Below are 14741 nucleotides of genomic sequence, written 5' to 3' on the forward strand. Positions count from 1 at the left end.
CTGGTTTCAGGAAGGATGAGATCTTCGCTCCAAAGCATGGCTTCAGAGAGGACAAGATCTTTGCTCCACCGCGTGGTTTCAGGGAAGATGAGTTCTTCACTCTGCCACATGGTTTCAGAGAGGAATAACTCTTCACTCCACTGCCAGGCTTCAGGGAGGACAAGATCTTTGCTCCACCATGTGGTTTCAGGGAGGATGAGCTCTTCACTCTGTTGCCTGGCTTCAGGGAGGAAAAGATCTTCATTCCGCTACCAGGCTTCAGGGAGGATGAGATCTTCGCTCTGCTGCCAGGCTTCAGGGAGGACAAGATCTTTGCTCTGCCACCTGGCTTCAGGAAGGACGAGATCTTCATTCCACTGCCAGGCTTCAGGCAGGATGAGATTGTCATTCCGCTGCCAGGCTTCAGGGAGGATGAGGCCTTCGCTCCACTGCCAGGCTTCAGGGAGGATGAGATCTTTGCTCTGCTGCATGGTTTCAGGAAGGACGAGGTCTTCGCTCCATCATGTGGTTTCAGAGAGGATGAGATCTTCGCACCACTGCCAGGTTTCACGGAGGATGAGGTCTTTGCTCCACTACACGGTTTCAGGGAGGACAAGATCTTTGCTCTGCCACCTGGCTTCAGGGAGGACAAGATCTTTGTTCCGCCATCACTCAAATGATGCTCATTCTCATGCCAAAAGCTGTGCTGACGCCAGGGTCCATGCCCAATCTATCCCTGAGCCCATGACCATGCTCAAACCTATGTCTATGTCAAAATCCATGCCTGAGCCTCCACCTGCATCCATGGCCCAGTACTAAGCTATGCCTGAACCAAAGCCTCCACTTGCTTCCATGTTCCCATATGAAGCCCAACCTGAACCCAAACCACTGCCTAAGCCTATGTTCCAGTGCCATGTCCTTCCTGAGCCAGTGCAAAGCTCCAAGGGGACTTCGTCCAGCTCCAGGTTGTCATCCCCAGGGTCAGGTTCTGTCATGTCCAATGTGTATAGGTGCTCTGAGCATGCAGTATGCACAGCAAACTGCAACTTGCATGCAACACCATTAGAGCTAATTGCCATGCTCCTGTTCTGGATTAGTGCACAATCACAGCGCATGTGTATAAAGACTCTCTAAACACATAGACTTTGTGAAGTATACACCCTGTATCTTGTGTCTCACGTTACCAAGCCTTTGAGTTATTGTATTGATATGCTGGATTCTGACTCTGTTTCTGTTTTCTGGAGTGTGTTTTGTCTCTGTCCTCGATATCCTGTTTGTGCCTCGCCTGACTACTGCTTGTTTTTTGACACTGATTTTGCATGATGTGTTAGAACTGTTTGCAAGTGTTTTTTTAAAATAACTCTTCCTGCACTTACTGTACATCTGCCTATCGCCTGCAATACGTAAAAGAAACACACACATACACAGACAGAACCTGTGGTGAATGCAGGTCATAATTATGTTTCCAATTTTACATCAGAAATCATATGGAGAGTTGCTCCAAAGAATAACCAAACACACACACGTCATCGTCAGCAGCTGTCCATCGCTAGCGATGATGACTGCTTAATGAAGCAGAAACAGAGATGGGCCACGAGGCCTGCACCAGAGCTCCTCTCCTAATGAAGCGCCTTGCACAGTAAGGTAAGACAAACAATGTGGTGCCCCCATTGTGTTGTCTCTCTGGACCTCCAGACCTGATACCAAGTGGCGCATAAAAGTGCCACAGACCTGACGGGTATGGAAGTTGCCCAGCAGTGACAACTGACTTGCCGAGTGATGCCATCCGTTGGCCATTTGAATGACTCTTCCACATACCATCAGGTGGTGCGCCATTGACCCTGTTGGGTTCATCTGCCACATTGCACCAAAAAGTGCCCTGCTGCCAGCGCCTTATTGGTGATGTACTATTTAACCCACAGCTGGAACCCAGGCAGGTGCAACCACTCCGGGTCAGAGCAGACCTGGGAGCAATGGTGATTAAGGGGTAACTCCACTTTCCCCAATACTCAAGTCCTTCCGGACCTGAGACTCACCATCGGTTGCAGCTTGAAGTCATACCCAGGACACACACACACACACACACAATACTGTGTGTGTGTGTGTGTGTTGGAGGATTTAAAATTTGAATTCCAACTGCCAGTTTATGATGTCACTTATGGATTTACATCAGCTGACCAATCTGCAGCCTCACTTCAACTCATCTCTTCTTTCTGTTTCTCAGTCCTTTTTCCATTTCTTTCTTTCTTTCTTTCTTTCTTTCTTTTCTTCTTTCTGTGTGCATTACATAGGAGTGAATTACAGTTGTTTCTCTTTTTATCTCTTGCTCTCCAGAGTCACAAAAGCACCGTATCATCTCAGAGACTGACCTCTGTGTGTGTGTGTGTGTGTGTGTGTGGGGGGGGGGGGGGGGGGGTTAGAAATATAGAGACCACATGTATGAATATGAGTGTGTGTATGTTATCCGTGTGTGTGTGTGTGTGTGTGTTAACATTAGCATCTGAATGGCCCCTGGGTCATTGAGATGCGGTTGCCATTGACAGCCAGCTGCTTTACACAATAGGTCAGTAAGGTCCGATCTGCAGTATTGTCTGGGTGTGTGTGTGTGTGTAGCCCTTTGTCATGTAAAGCATACTTACATTCACAAAAACACACACAGGCATGTCCCAGAGACAGATATGAGAAAGTAATACCTGCATGTAGACATGTTACTGACGTGTGTGTGTGTGTGTGTGTGTGTGTGTGTGTGTGTGTGTGTGTGTGTGTGTGTGTGTGTGTGTGTTGCCATTTCACATTGTCAGCACCATAGATTTATTGCTAATTAGGTTAGAGCTGCACACTTGACCTGTCGGTGTGAAGTGTGTGTGTGTGTGTGTGTGTGTGTGTGTGTGTGTGTGTGTGTGAAAGGATAAAGAAACAGCAGATTTCAAATGTCAGCCAGACATCCAATCCAATCCTACACACACACACACACACACACACACACACACACACACACACACACACGTCAGTCTGCTATGATTCCAGGTCTTAATTGTGTTACAATTCTTAGCCTCAATTCTTTCTTTCTTATTCCAGCAATTTGCTGTACTCATCGGGCCATGACTGTACACATGCACACTGATTTCACATTGTGACATCACAGCATCACATCAGAGGAAATCTCTGTTCTGTGATGTAATAACAGTTTCCATGACAACTCTATTGAGGAATTCCTGCCAGGTAATAATGAAGAAATTTCTCTGTGAATGTGGACACTGTAGTGCACGTGTGAATAATGCATGCTGGGAAATCAATGTCACTCTCCATGTCATGCCAAGACTGTTGCACACATGCGTGTGCACGCGCGCGCACACACACACACACACACACACACACACACACACACACACACACACACACACACCATCGACATATTGATCATGCACTCTTTAGTGTACTTGAGATGCTACTTGTTAAATTGGTCCTCAGTGAACTGGCGAGGAATCACTCACACCCACACCCACCCACACCTAAACATACTCTCTCTCTCTCTCTCTCTCTGTCTCTCTGTGCTGAGTTGCCATAAATGTAGAAGCAGGAATTTAAATTCCTGTTTCAACCTGAACAAATAATTAACTTTGACCCACCCCGAACACACACACACACACACACACACACACACACACACACACACACACACACACCACAGCTGTTTCTAAAAATATAATTACCCAGGAACATCTGGATTCTGACTTGACCAGAAGCAGAAACATACCTACAAATGTCCTAAGGGATGAGGTCCTCACAATGCTAGGACCTCACAAGTGTGTTTTGTGTGTGCGCAAGAGTGTGTGTGTGTGTGTGTGTGTGTGGGGGGGGGGGGGGGGGGGTTCTGGCGACTGAGCCGATCTGATATTGTACTCCCGGAAATTAAATCTGTTCCAAATCCCGTGCCCAAATGCAAATGACTCAGTGATGTGTATCTGTGTGACTCATGAGTGTTTTGTATTTGTTTACTTGTTTATTTGTTTATTACTCTTTATGATGACAGTCAGTTTTCTATCTCAGTATTCTTTGTTCAGGAATTACCAGGAAGGAAATGTAGTAGTTAATTACTTGTGTCACTCATACAGAATTTCTGAGATGTCATAACAGGCTTTACATCAACAGACCAATCAGTAGCCTCGCCTCTCTCTCTATCTCTCTCTCTTTCTCTCAAATACAGTTCTTACTTTCTTCTGTGTGTGTGTCAGACTGAAACATTAAGAAGGAGCTGGCATTTGACCAAACTATTACACACCTGCACTGAGTATCTTGATACCCACACAAACACACACACACACACACACACACACACACACACACACACACACACACACACACACACAAAGAGAGAGAACAAACCTTTAGCTTCAACTGCTGTCTTTTCTTTCTTCCAGCTTCTGGTTTTACACTGACCTTCCAGTCCTCCCACTCTTAAGTCTTGAAAGTGTGTGTGTGTGTATGTGTGTACTCATTACTTCTACCCCTGAGTATCATGAAGAACCTCCTCACTTCAAAGATTAATGGAGCTCATCAAGAAGGAAGACGAGCCATGCAAGATTTACATCACACACACACACACACACACACACACACACACACACACACACACACACACACAGCTCTAGCTTTCTCAAAACCCACACCAAAGTGATGTAACAACACAATGCAGGTGTGAATCACTGTTACTTATATCAGTAACGACTCGCTTATTCAAGTTAATAAACAATATGTCAATAATGACTCCAGATTATTTAGAGCAGTACAGAGTGAGAAAGTGAGGACGCATAGTAAAGCCCCTTCAGAGGTCCTCAATAACAGTACCTACTGTCTTGGAAAAGTATTCATCCCCCTTGGTGTTTGTCCTGTTTTGTCTCATTACAAGCTGGAATTAAAATGGATTTTTGGAGGGTTAGCATTATTTGATTTACACAACATGCCTACCACTTTAAAGGTGCAAATTGTTTTTTATTGTGACACAAACAATAATGAAGATGAAAAAACAGAAATCTGGAGTGTGCATAGGTATTCACCCCCCAAAGTCAATACTTTGTAGAGCCACCTTTTGCTGCAATTACAGCTGCAAGTCTCTTGGGATATGTCTCTATTAGCTTAGCACATCTAGGCACTGGGATTGTTGCCCATTCCTCAAGGCAAAACTGCTCCAACTCCTTCAAGTTAGATGGGTTGCGTTGGTGTACAGCAATCTTCAAGTTATGCCACAGATTCTCAATTGGATTGAGGTCTGGGCTTTGACTAGGCCATTCCAAGACATTTAAATGTTTCCCTTTAAACCACTCCAGTGTAGCTTTAGCAGTATGTTTAGGGTCATTGTCCTGCTGGAACGTGAACCTTCGTCCCAGTCTCAAACCTTTGGCCAACTCAAACAGGTTTTCCTCCAGAACTGCCCTGTATTTAGTGCCATCCATCTTTCTTTCAATCCTGACCAGCTTTCCTGTCCCTGCAGATGAAAAACATCCCCACAGCATGATGCTGCCACCACCATGCTTCACTGTAGGAATGGTGCTCTCAGGGTGTTGGGTTTGCACCACACATGGCATTTCCCATGATGGCCAAAAAGATCAATTTTAGTCTCATTTGACCAGAGAATCTTCTTCCATGTGTTTGGGGAGTCTGCACATGCTGTTGGGCAAACTCCAAACACATTTTCTTATTTTTTTCTTGAAGCAATGACTTTTTTCTGGCCACTCTTCCATAAAGCCCCACTCTGTGGAGTGTACGGCTTAAAATGGTCCTATGGACAGACACTCCAATCTCCGCTGTGGATCTTTGCAGCTGCTTCAGTGTTATCTTTGGAGTCTGTTGCATGTCTGATTAATGCTCTCCTTGCCCGGTCTGTGAGTTTTGGTGGGCGGGGCCTTCTCTTGTCAGGTTTGTAGTGGTGCCATATTCTTTCCATTTTGCTAGAATGGCTTTAATGGCGTTCCATGGGATATTCAAAGTTTGGGATATTTTTTATAACCCAACCCTGATCTATACTTCTCCACAACTTTGTCTCTGACCTGTTTGGAGGCTCCTTTGTTTTCTTAGTCGTGTTGCAGAGTCGGGGTCCTTCCAGAACAGGTTGATTTATACAGACATCATGTGACAGATCATGTGACACTTTGATTGCACACAGGTGGATCTTAATCAACTAATTATGTGGCTTATGAAGTGAATTGGTTGGACCGGCTCTTATTTAGGGGTTTCATACGAAAGGGGGTGAATACCTATGCACACTCCAGAGTTCTGTGTTTTCTTCTTAATTATTGTTTGTGTCACAATAAAACAACAATTTGCACCTTTAAAGTGGTAGGCATGTTATGTAACTCAAATGGTGCTAACCCTCCAAAAATCCATTTTATTTCCAACTTGTAATGCGACAAAACAGGACAAACACCAAGGGAGATGAATACTTTTGCAAGATCACCTTCACCTTTTTACTTTACCCTATCTCACATATCCCTCATTTGAACACTAAAACTACCTGAATCCAACCTTTCCCATCGTTCATCCGTCAATGATGCCCAGTCAGACCTGCCCCTCTTTAACTGTTACAATACCGCTGTCTCCTCTGCCCCACTTTTTACTCACACAGTAAATGGTACCCACTTGATCAGCCCCTTCCTACCAATAAACTCCACCCAACTCTCACTTGACCATGTTTTAACAATTAAACAAAACCGCTGTTGCACCTGTTGCTTTTTTTTAACCACTAACCACTACCAGAGTCTAACGTTTCAAATCTTACTATTCCGAAACAGCACCCCATCTCACTTGCCCCTCTTTTTTTTTTTTTGGTAAATGATATTCTTGTTTTACTGCCCCTTGTTTTAATGACAAATGGTTTCCACGTGATCTGCCCCTTTCTACCCATAAACACTATCCCAGTCTCTCTCACCCATGTTTTCCTGCTCAACAGTACCACTGTTACACCTGTCCCTCTTTTTTCAACCATGAAATACTACCTGGGTCTCATCTTCCCCATCTTATTATTCCAAAACAACACCGTATTACACCTGTCCCTCTTTTTTGTAAATGATACTCATGCTTTACTTCCCCTCTTTTTATTGCTAAATGGTAGACCACCTTATTTGCCACATTTTACCCTCAAACACGACCAAGGTCTACATTATTTACCCTGTTTACACCCCTGCTACACCAGTCCCTTGTTTTACCACTAAATATTACCCAAATCCCGTCTTCCCCAGCTTATTATTCCAAAATGGCACTTGTATTTTTTACTGCTAGATTGTACCTCGCCTCAACGAACACTTCCTGGGCCTCACTTTTCACATTTACACCTTTGAACAATAGCCCTGTTACAATAATAACTTTTTTACCCACTAAACACTACCCTAGTCCCACCTTCCCCATCTTATTAATCCATTAACAATCACATCTGCCCCTCATTTAACTGCTAAATAGTACCTACCTCATCTGCCCCTTTTTACTCATATACACTATCCAGGTCTACACTACCTACCCCATTTATATAGTCATATAGTACCCCCGTTACACCAACCCCTTACTTTACCCCTGTACACTACCTGAGTCCTACCTTCCCCATCTTATTATCCGGTAAACAGTACCACTTTTCACAGCTGCCCCTCTTTAACTGTTAAACAGTAATCCGGTCTCATCTGCCTTACCTCTCCATGCTACTTTAATCCATTTGCCCCTTTTTACCCAAAAACACTACCCATAACTGACCTTCATAGTTTACATATATTGCTAAACAGTACCCCTGCTACAACAGTCCCTATTTTCTATCCCATTTCACCTGCCTAATTTTACCCAATAAATGGCACCAACATTACCCCCCCATATTTAAATAGTATTCATGTGTCGCACAACCTTCTTTTTGTCCTGAAACAATATCCGTCTCATCTTCCCTAGTCAGTACACTAAACAAGTATTACTTGCCCTTCTTTTTTTTTACCTCGGTGTCTGCCTTCTCTTTATTCCAATAAGCACAACACTGGTGCTCTTGATTTCTTCTCTATCCTGCCCCTTAACCTCACTACCCGATACGAACTTCGCCAGCATTTTACCTCATATCCCAGTTACCTGTTTTACCATTTAAATGACACCCAAGCTCACCAGTCCATTTAACCCTAATCAATACCCTGTCCATCTTTTTACCCCTTAATACATCACTTTACCCATAAGTGGTATCTTTTTTCCCTCTCAATTTATCCCTAAGTCTCACTGCACTGTACATTTGTACTTCTTGTCCTTTCTTAACAGTACCCATACCTCAAATGTCCTCTTCATTTTATTCCTAAACACTAAACCCTGTCTTGCTGCCCCACTCTTTATCCTTAATCATTACCGGGTCTCTGGGTGGCACGGTGGTGTAGTGGTTAGCGCTGTCGCCTCATAGCAAGAAGGTTCTGGGTTTGAGCCCAGTGGCCGACAGGGGTCTTTCTGTGTGGAGTCTGCATGTTCTCCCTGTGTCTGCGTGGGTTTCCTCCGGGTGCTCCGGTTTCCCCCACAGTCCAAAGACATGCAGGTTAGGTTAACTGGTGGCTCTAAATTGACCGTAGGTGTGAATGTGAGTGTGAATGGTTGTTTGTCTCTATGTGTCAGCCCTGCGATGATCTGGCGACTTGTCCAGGATGTACCCCGCCTTTCGCCCATAGCATGCTTTCATCTAAACAGGGGCGCTGCACCCTCTTACTCTCGGTGTGCGCCCCCTTACCGAAATGCAATCTTTCTCAAAACTATCTTTTCTCCGTGAAAACATCCCAGTAACACCACGTGACAATGTGTCTGATCATCAAATATGTTATAATTACTCCAAAAATTTTCCAATCATAGTAGATACACCGTCAGACGGTGCAAAAATGATCCGAATTGGCGTTTTCCAGACTGAGGCGCCATGTTGTTTAGTTGTTTACTTGTCGCAGCTGCTGTCGCGAGATTTGACATGGGTTACATACAAGGTCAGCTGACTTGTAGAGCGAGATTTCTCGAGACTGAATGACCTTTCACTCACCGGCGTGGGAGCTTTTGACAGAAGAAGTTCGCGAGTTGTTTTTGTTGACACTTGGGCATTTAAAATGTCATCCCGCGGCAAGAAATGGAAGAAAGCCAAAGACTGTTTGGGGCTGAAGAAGATTACTTCTTTTTTTCTGTCACAAAGCGGATAAAGATGTTTCCAATGGCGAGATCGTGACAATCGAGGGAATCGAACGAAGACCAGATGTCTCGATCTGATGAAGGCACCGAGTGTTCAGTGGAAAAGCAAAATGAGAAAAAGGCCGAGTTCCAGGAAAAGTTCAAGTATGTATATATTTTTTTTTAGCGTGCTTGCATTTTTTGCATGGTTTCAAACTTTGTGATTTGGGTTGGATTCCAACTTTACAATGTTTACTTTTTAGTTTCCTTTTAAAGAAAATAATTTTGCTCTGGAATTATTATTATTATTATTATTATTTTCATTTTGAACAACTAACTCTACCTTATTCTAGTATAAGAAAACAACAGATTTCTCTGGTGAATGTTTAATACTTTGGAAGTTTGATTCATTTGAATTTGAATTATAAATTTCAATTTGAATCATGAGGAATTTCAACAGGGGCGGCACGGTGGTGTAGTGGTTAGCGCTGTCGCCTCACAGCAAGAAGGTCCGGGTTCGAGCCCCGTGGCCGGCGAGGGCCTTTCTGTGCGGAGTTTGCATGTTCTCCCCGTGTCCGTGTGGGTTTCCTCCGGGTGCTCCGGTTTCCCCCACAGTCCAAAGACATGCAGGTTAGGTTAACTGGTGACTCTAAATTGACCGTAGGTGTGAATGTGAGTGTGAATGGTTGTCTGTGTCTATGTGTCAGCCCTGTGATGACCTGGCGACTTGTCCAGGGTGTACCCCGCCTTTCGCCCGTAGTCAGCTGGGATAGGCTCCAGCTCGCCTGCGACCCTGTAGAACAGGATAAAGCGGCTAGAGATAATGAGATGAGGAATTTCAATTTGAATCATGAGGAATTAGTATTATGTGTAATTTGAATTATGAGGTATTAGAATTTGAATTAAGTGTTGTTTGTAACAAAGTTTTATTTTCTTTTTCAATGTTGACAAATAAACAATTTGGTACAATTTCCCTCTCAGATAGCCTCAGAATGTCCCATTGTAGCCTCAATTTTTCAAAGGCTTCTCACGGCGGAAGGGGGACCCCCCCCACCAACCCCCGTCGCTTCGCTCCCTCGCCATGGTGAGCGCCCTCATACTAAATTTTTCTAGAAAAACCCCTGCATAGTCAGCTGGGATAGGCTCCAGTTTGTCTATGACCCTGCACAGGATAAGCAGTTATGGATAATGGATGGATGGATGGATGGATGGATGGATGGATGGATTACTGGGTCTCTATTGCCGATGTCTCATTTGCCCCTCTTTAAATCCAAACCCTAATATCCTAGTTTTACCTTCTCATCATTTTACCTTTGAATTCAGCCTTACCATTTTTCTACCCTTCTGTCTCATGTGCCACTGTCTGCAGGTCTCTTTTTTACCGCCCAAAAAGGAAGGTGCGTGTGTCCTTGTCCAGATAAGAGTTAAGAGTTTTGTCGAGTCGTGTCAGATCGAGATGTTGATATCAAATACAAGAGAGATCGATATGGGAGAATTAATTTCACCATGAATGGCCCTTAAGGGAAAAGGGGCTTTGATTTATCGCTGCCAACTTATTGACTGTACCTTTTAAAACACTCGGGAACTGGAGTACCACTGCTAGACAGTGTGTGTGTGTGTGTGTGTGTGTGTGTGTGTGTGTGTGTGTGTGTGTGTGTGCGCACAATGTATCCTGTATCAGCCATTATAACAAGACCAGCATGCCCCGAGGCGAACATCTAGTCATCTAGTCATGAGTAATTCACCGTCCTCACCATCTGCCCACTGACACACACCCACACACTCAATTACATTTGGACATACTGTACGCTTTCGCACAGCAGTTTAGCTTCAGATCCAACATCCAACCTCTTATTATAATCCATTCTTTGCATTTTATCATTTAGACGACTCTCCCTTCCTGGTAGCAATGTGGAGTTAATTTCTTTACTCCGAGAGCAAATTATGGTTGAAATATAGCTATGAACTCATAAAACATTGCTATTTAAATGGCATGTATATTGTTTGCATGTATGTAATGTAATATTCTTGCTGTGGGGCAAAAGAAATCTTATGCAAATGCCATCAATCTGCTACATAATGTAATTTGGAAATGTTAGCCATAACACCGTAAGCTGTTTGACTCGTCTTTCAAACAGTCATTACGCGCAGTTCGTCTGTGAAAGTGTTTATCCGGTTTATGAAATAATATCTGTTGGAGACTGGAACGTGAACTGAGTCTTGAATTATTATTTTTTTTTAACATCAATTTCCCCTCCTTCCAGCTTTTGTTTCCATGCACCCGACTCTCAATTGGTGAACAATTAAAACACACACACACACACACAAAAAAAAAAAAAAAACGCAGGGGAGAAACTCCTTCAGGAACCAGAAAATGCGTCTGGTGCAGAAAAGCATGATTACTCCTTCTCTCAAGGCTTTTACCCCCCCCCCCCACCCCCACCTCACTTCTTCTTTTTCTCCTTCTCGGAGATCAACTCAGCCTGAAGCCATCACATCATTCGAAGATGAAGGGAACGCAGAAGGAGGCATGCACTCATATTATGTTTCAAATCATGGTAATTTTATCACATTGTATTATAATATTTTATTACACAATTATATATTAGCACTTGATTTATGGGGTTTCTTTCACTGAAGGTTTGAAATCGTCCAAAAAATCAGAAACCTTAAATGTCAGCCTTCGTCTCAGAGTATGAGCACAGCCCAAAGATGCTCCGTCATGGAAAAAATCATGTACGTTTCAACACAGATTTTGATTAAGTGAGTAATTTGTAATGCAAATTACAGAGTCGAATTGAATGCGCTGACTTCAGTTGAACATATGATGTCGGAAAGAAACTGCCTACATGTCCAACACTGAAAAATTAACACGTGGAAATACTACGGAATCTAAAAGTTCAAAATAGTATCGTGACACATTTCTGTAAACAATCAACAGGTTATCAAGTTGCTCAGCTACTAGCTAGTTAGCTAGCTATGCGTAGTTCTATTTTTGCCTTTGTTACTTCTTACCTATAGCCACTTAACAAAAATACTATTTGGTAGTATAACCGCTAATCCACTTTATTTGTTAAATTAAATAACATTTCCCAGTTTAAACAAATTTGCAGCGCTGAGATAAATCCGTGACTTGTACTGTATATAAACACTGTATGATGAAACTTACTGTAGCTCTTCAACCAATGAAACGTCATTACCATTGTCAAATGACAGAAATGGACTTTTTTCATGCAATCAGTTTTTTGTTTTTGTAAAGAAAATCTGTTGTTCCAGCCTTTTTTCAAAAGAATTACTATATAATTAGATAAATAATTTGCCAAATTTCCAAGTCTACATGCTTATATTTACTGAACAACTCGCAATGGGTTTGTGAATACTTGGCGATGAAAAATTGGCAGCATCAGCACCAATCGTCCGATGCACGGCGAATGCTCGCTGAGCATCGCGAGCTGTTTTTTGGTGTGTCTCTGCCTTGTGAGTGGCCAAAAACTTCACAAAAAATTCAATGCATACATTAAAGTTCAATGGCAATGTTTTCATTGGCAAGCTAAGCGGCAAATACTCACAGATGGGTTTGGGAAAACTTCCCGAAGCTCGGGGAAGCATCACCACCAAACGCCTCGTTTTCATCGATAACCCATCGCAAAGCATTGCCGTGTAGCTGTAGTGTGACTGTAGCCTTAGCAGTTTTTCATCCCTATGGACTTTGCTACCTAGAAAATAAATATGTTTGGATACCGTCGCATTTGTATAGTACAACCCCGATTCCAAAAAAGTTGGGACAAAGTACAAATTGTAAATAAAAACGGAATGCAATGATGTGGAAGTTTCAAAATTCCATATTTTATTCAGAATAGAACATAGATGACATATCAAATGTTTAAACTGAGAAAATGTATCATTTAAAGAGAAAAATTAGGTGATTTTAAATTTCATGACAACAACACATCTCAAAAAAGTTGGGACAAGGCCATGTTCACCACTGTGAGACATCCCCTTTTCTCTTTACAACAGTCTGTAAACGTCTGGGGACTGAGGAGACAAGTTGCTCAAGTTTAGGGATAGGAATGTTAACCCATTCTTGTCTAATGTAGGATTCTAGTTGCTCAACTGTCTTAGGTCTTTTTTGTCGTATCTTCCGTTTCATGATGCGCCAAATGTTTTCTATGGGTGAAAGATCTGGACTGCAGGCTGGCCAGTTCAGTACCTGGACCCTTCTTCTACGCAGCCATGATGCTGTAATTGATGCAGTATGTGGTTTGGCATTGTCATGTTGGAAAATGCAAGGTCTTCCCTGAAAGAGACGTCGTCTGGATGGGAGCATATGTTGCTCTAGAACCTGGATATACCTTTCAGCATTGATGGTGTCTTTACAGATGTGTAAGCTGCCCATGCCACACGCACTAATGCAACCCCATACCATCAGAGATGCAGGCTTCTGAACTGAGCGCTGATAACAACTTGGGTCGTCCTTCTCCTCTTTAGTCCGAATGACACGGCGTCCCTGATTTCCATAAAGAACTTCAAATTTTGATTCGTCTGACCACAGAACAGTTTTCCACTTTGCCACAGTCCATTTTAAATGAGCCTTGGCCCAGAGAAGACGTCTGCGCTTCTGGATCATGTTTAGATACGGCTTCTTCTTTGAACTATAGAGTTTTAGCTGGCAACGGCGGATGGCACGGTGAATTGCGTTCACAGATAATGTTCTCTGGAAATATTCCTGAGCCCATTTTGTGATTTCCAATACAGAAGCATGCCTGTATGTGATGCAGTGCCGTCTAAGGGCCCGAAGATCACGGGCACCCAGTATGGTTTTCCGGCCTTGACCCTTACGCACAGAGATTCTTCCAGATTCTCTGAATCTTTTGATGATATTATGCACTGTAGATGATGATATGTTCAAACTCTTTGCAATTTTACACTGTCGAACTCCTTTCTGATATTGCTCCACTATTTGTCGGTGCAGAATTAGGGGGATTGGTGATCCTCTTCCCATCTTTACTTCTGAGAGCCGCTGCCACTCCAAGATGCTCTTTTTATACCCAGTCATGTTAATGACCTATTGCCAATTGATCTAATGAGTTGCAATTTGGTCCTCCAGCTGTTCCTTTTTTGTACCTTTACTTTTCCAGCCTCTTATTGCCCCTGTCCCAACTTTTTTGAGATGTGTTGCTGTCATGAAATTTCAAATGAGCCAGTATTTGGCATGAAATTTCAAAATGTCTCACTTTCGACATTTGATATGTTGTCTATGTTCTATTGTGAATACAATATCAGTTTTTGAGATTTGTAAATTATTGCATTCTGTTTTTATTTACAATTTGTACTTTGTCCCAACTTTTTTGGAATCAGGGTTGTATATTCTGTATTCCAATTATATAATGATAGTCATCATCATTACAGTCACAAGTTTATATGAATGTTTTTGTTCACTTCACATAAACAGATTTCAGAAAGTGTGTGATTGTTGACATGGTAAAGTTTTCTGCAAGGAGAAAGGTGTGTATGTAACATTTATGGAAGGAGTCTCCAGTGTCAGTGCTTTGTAACGGACAGAAGTGAAGTGAAGTTTAGTTTTCCAACAACTAAGTTAGTCTCCAAAACAAGCC

The sequence above is a fragment of the Neoarius graeffei genome, chromosome 16 (assembly GCF_027579695.1).
Source record: "Neoarius graeffei isolate fNeoGra1 chromosome 16, fNeoGra1.pri, whole genome shotgun sequence".
Lineage (NCBI taxonomy): Eukaryota > Metazoa > Chordata > Actinopteri > Siluriformes > Ariidae > Neoarius > Neoarius graeffei.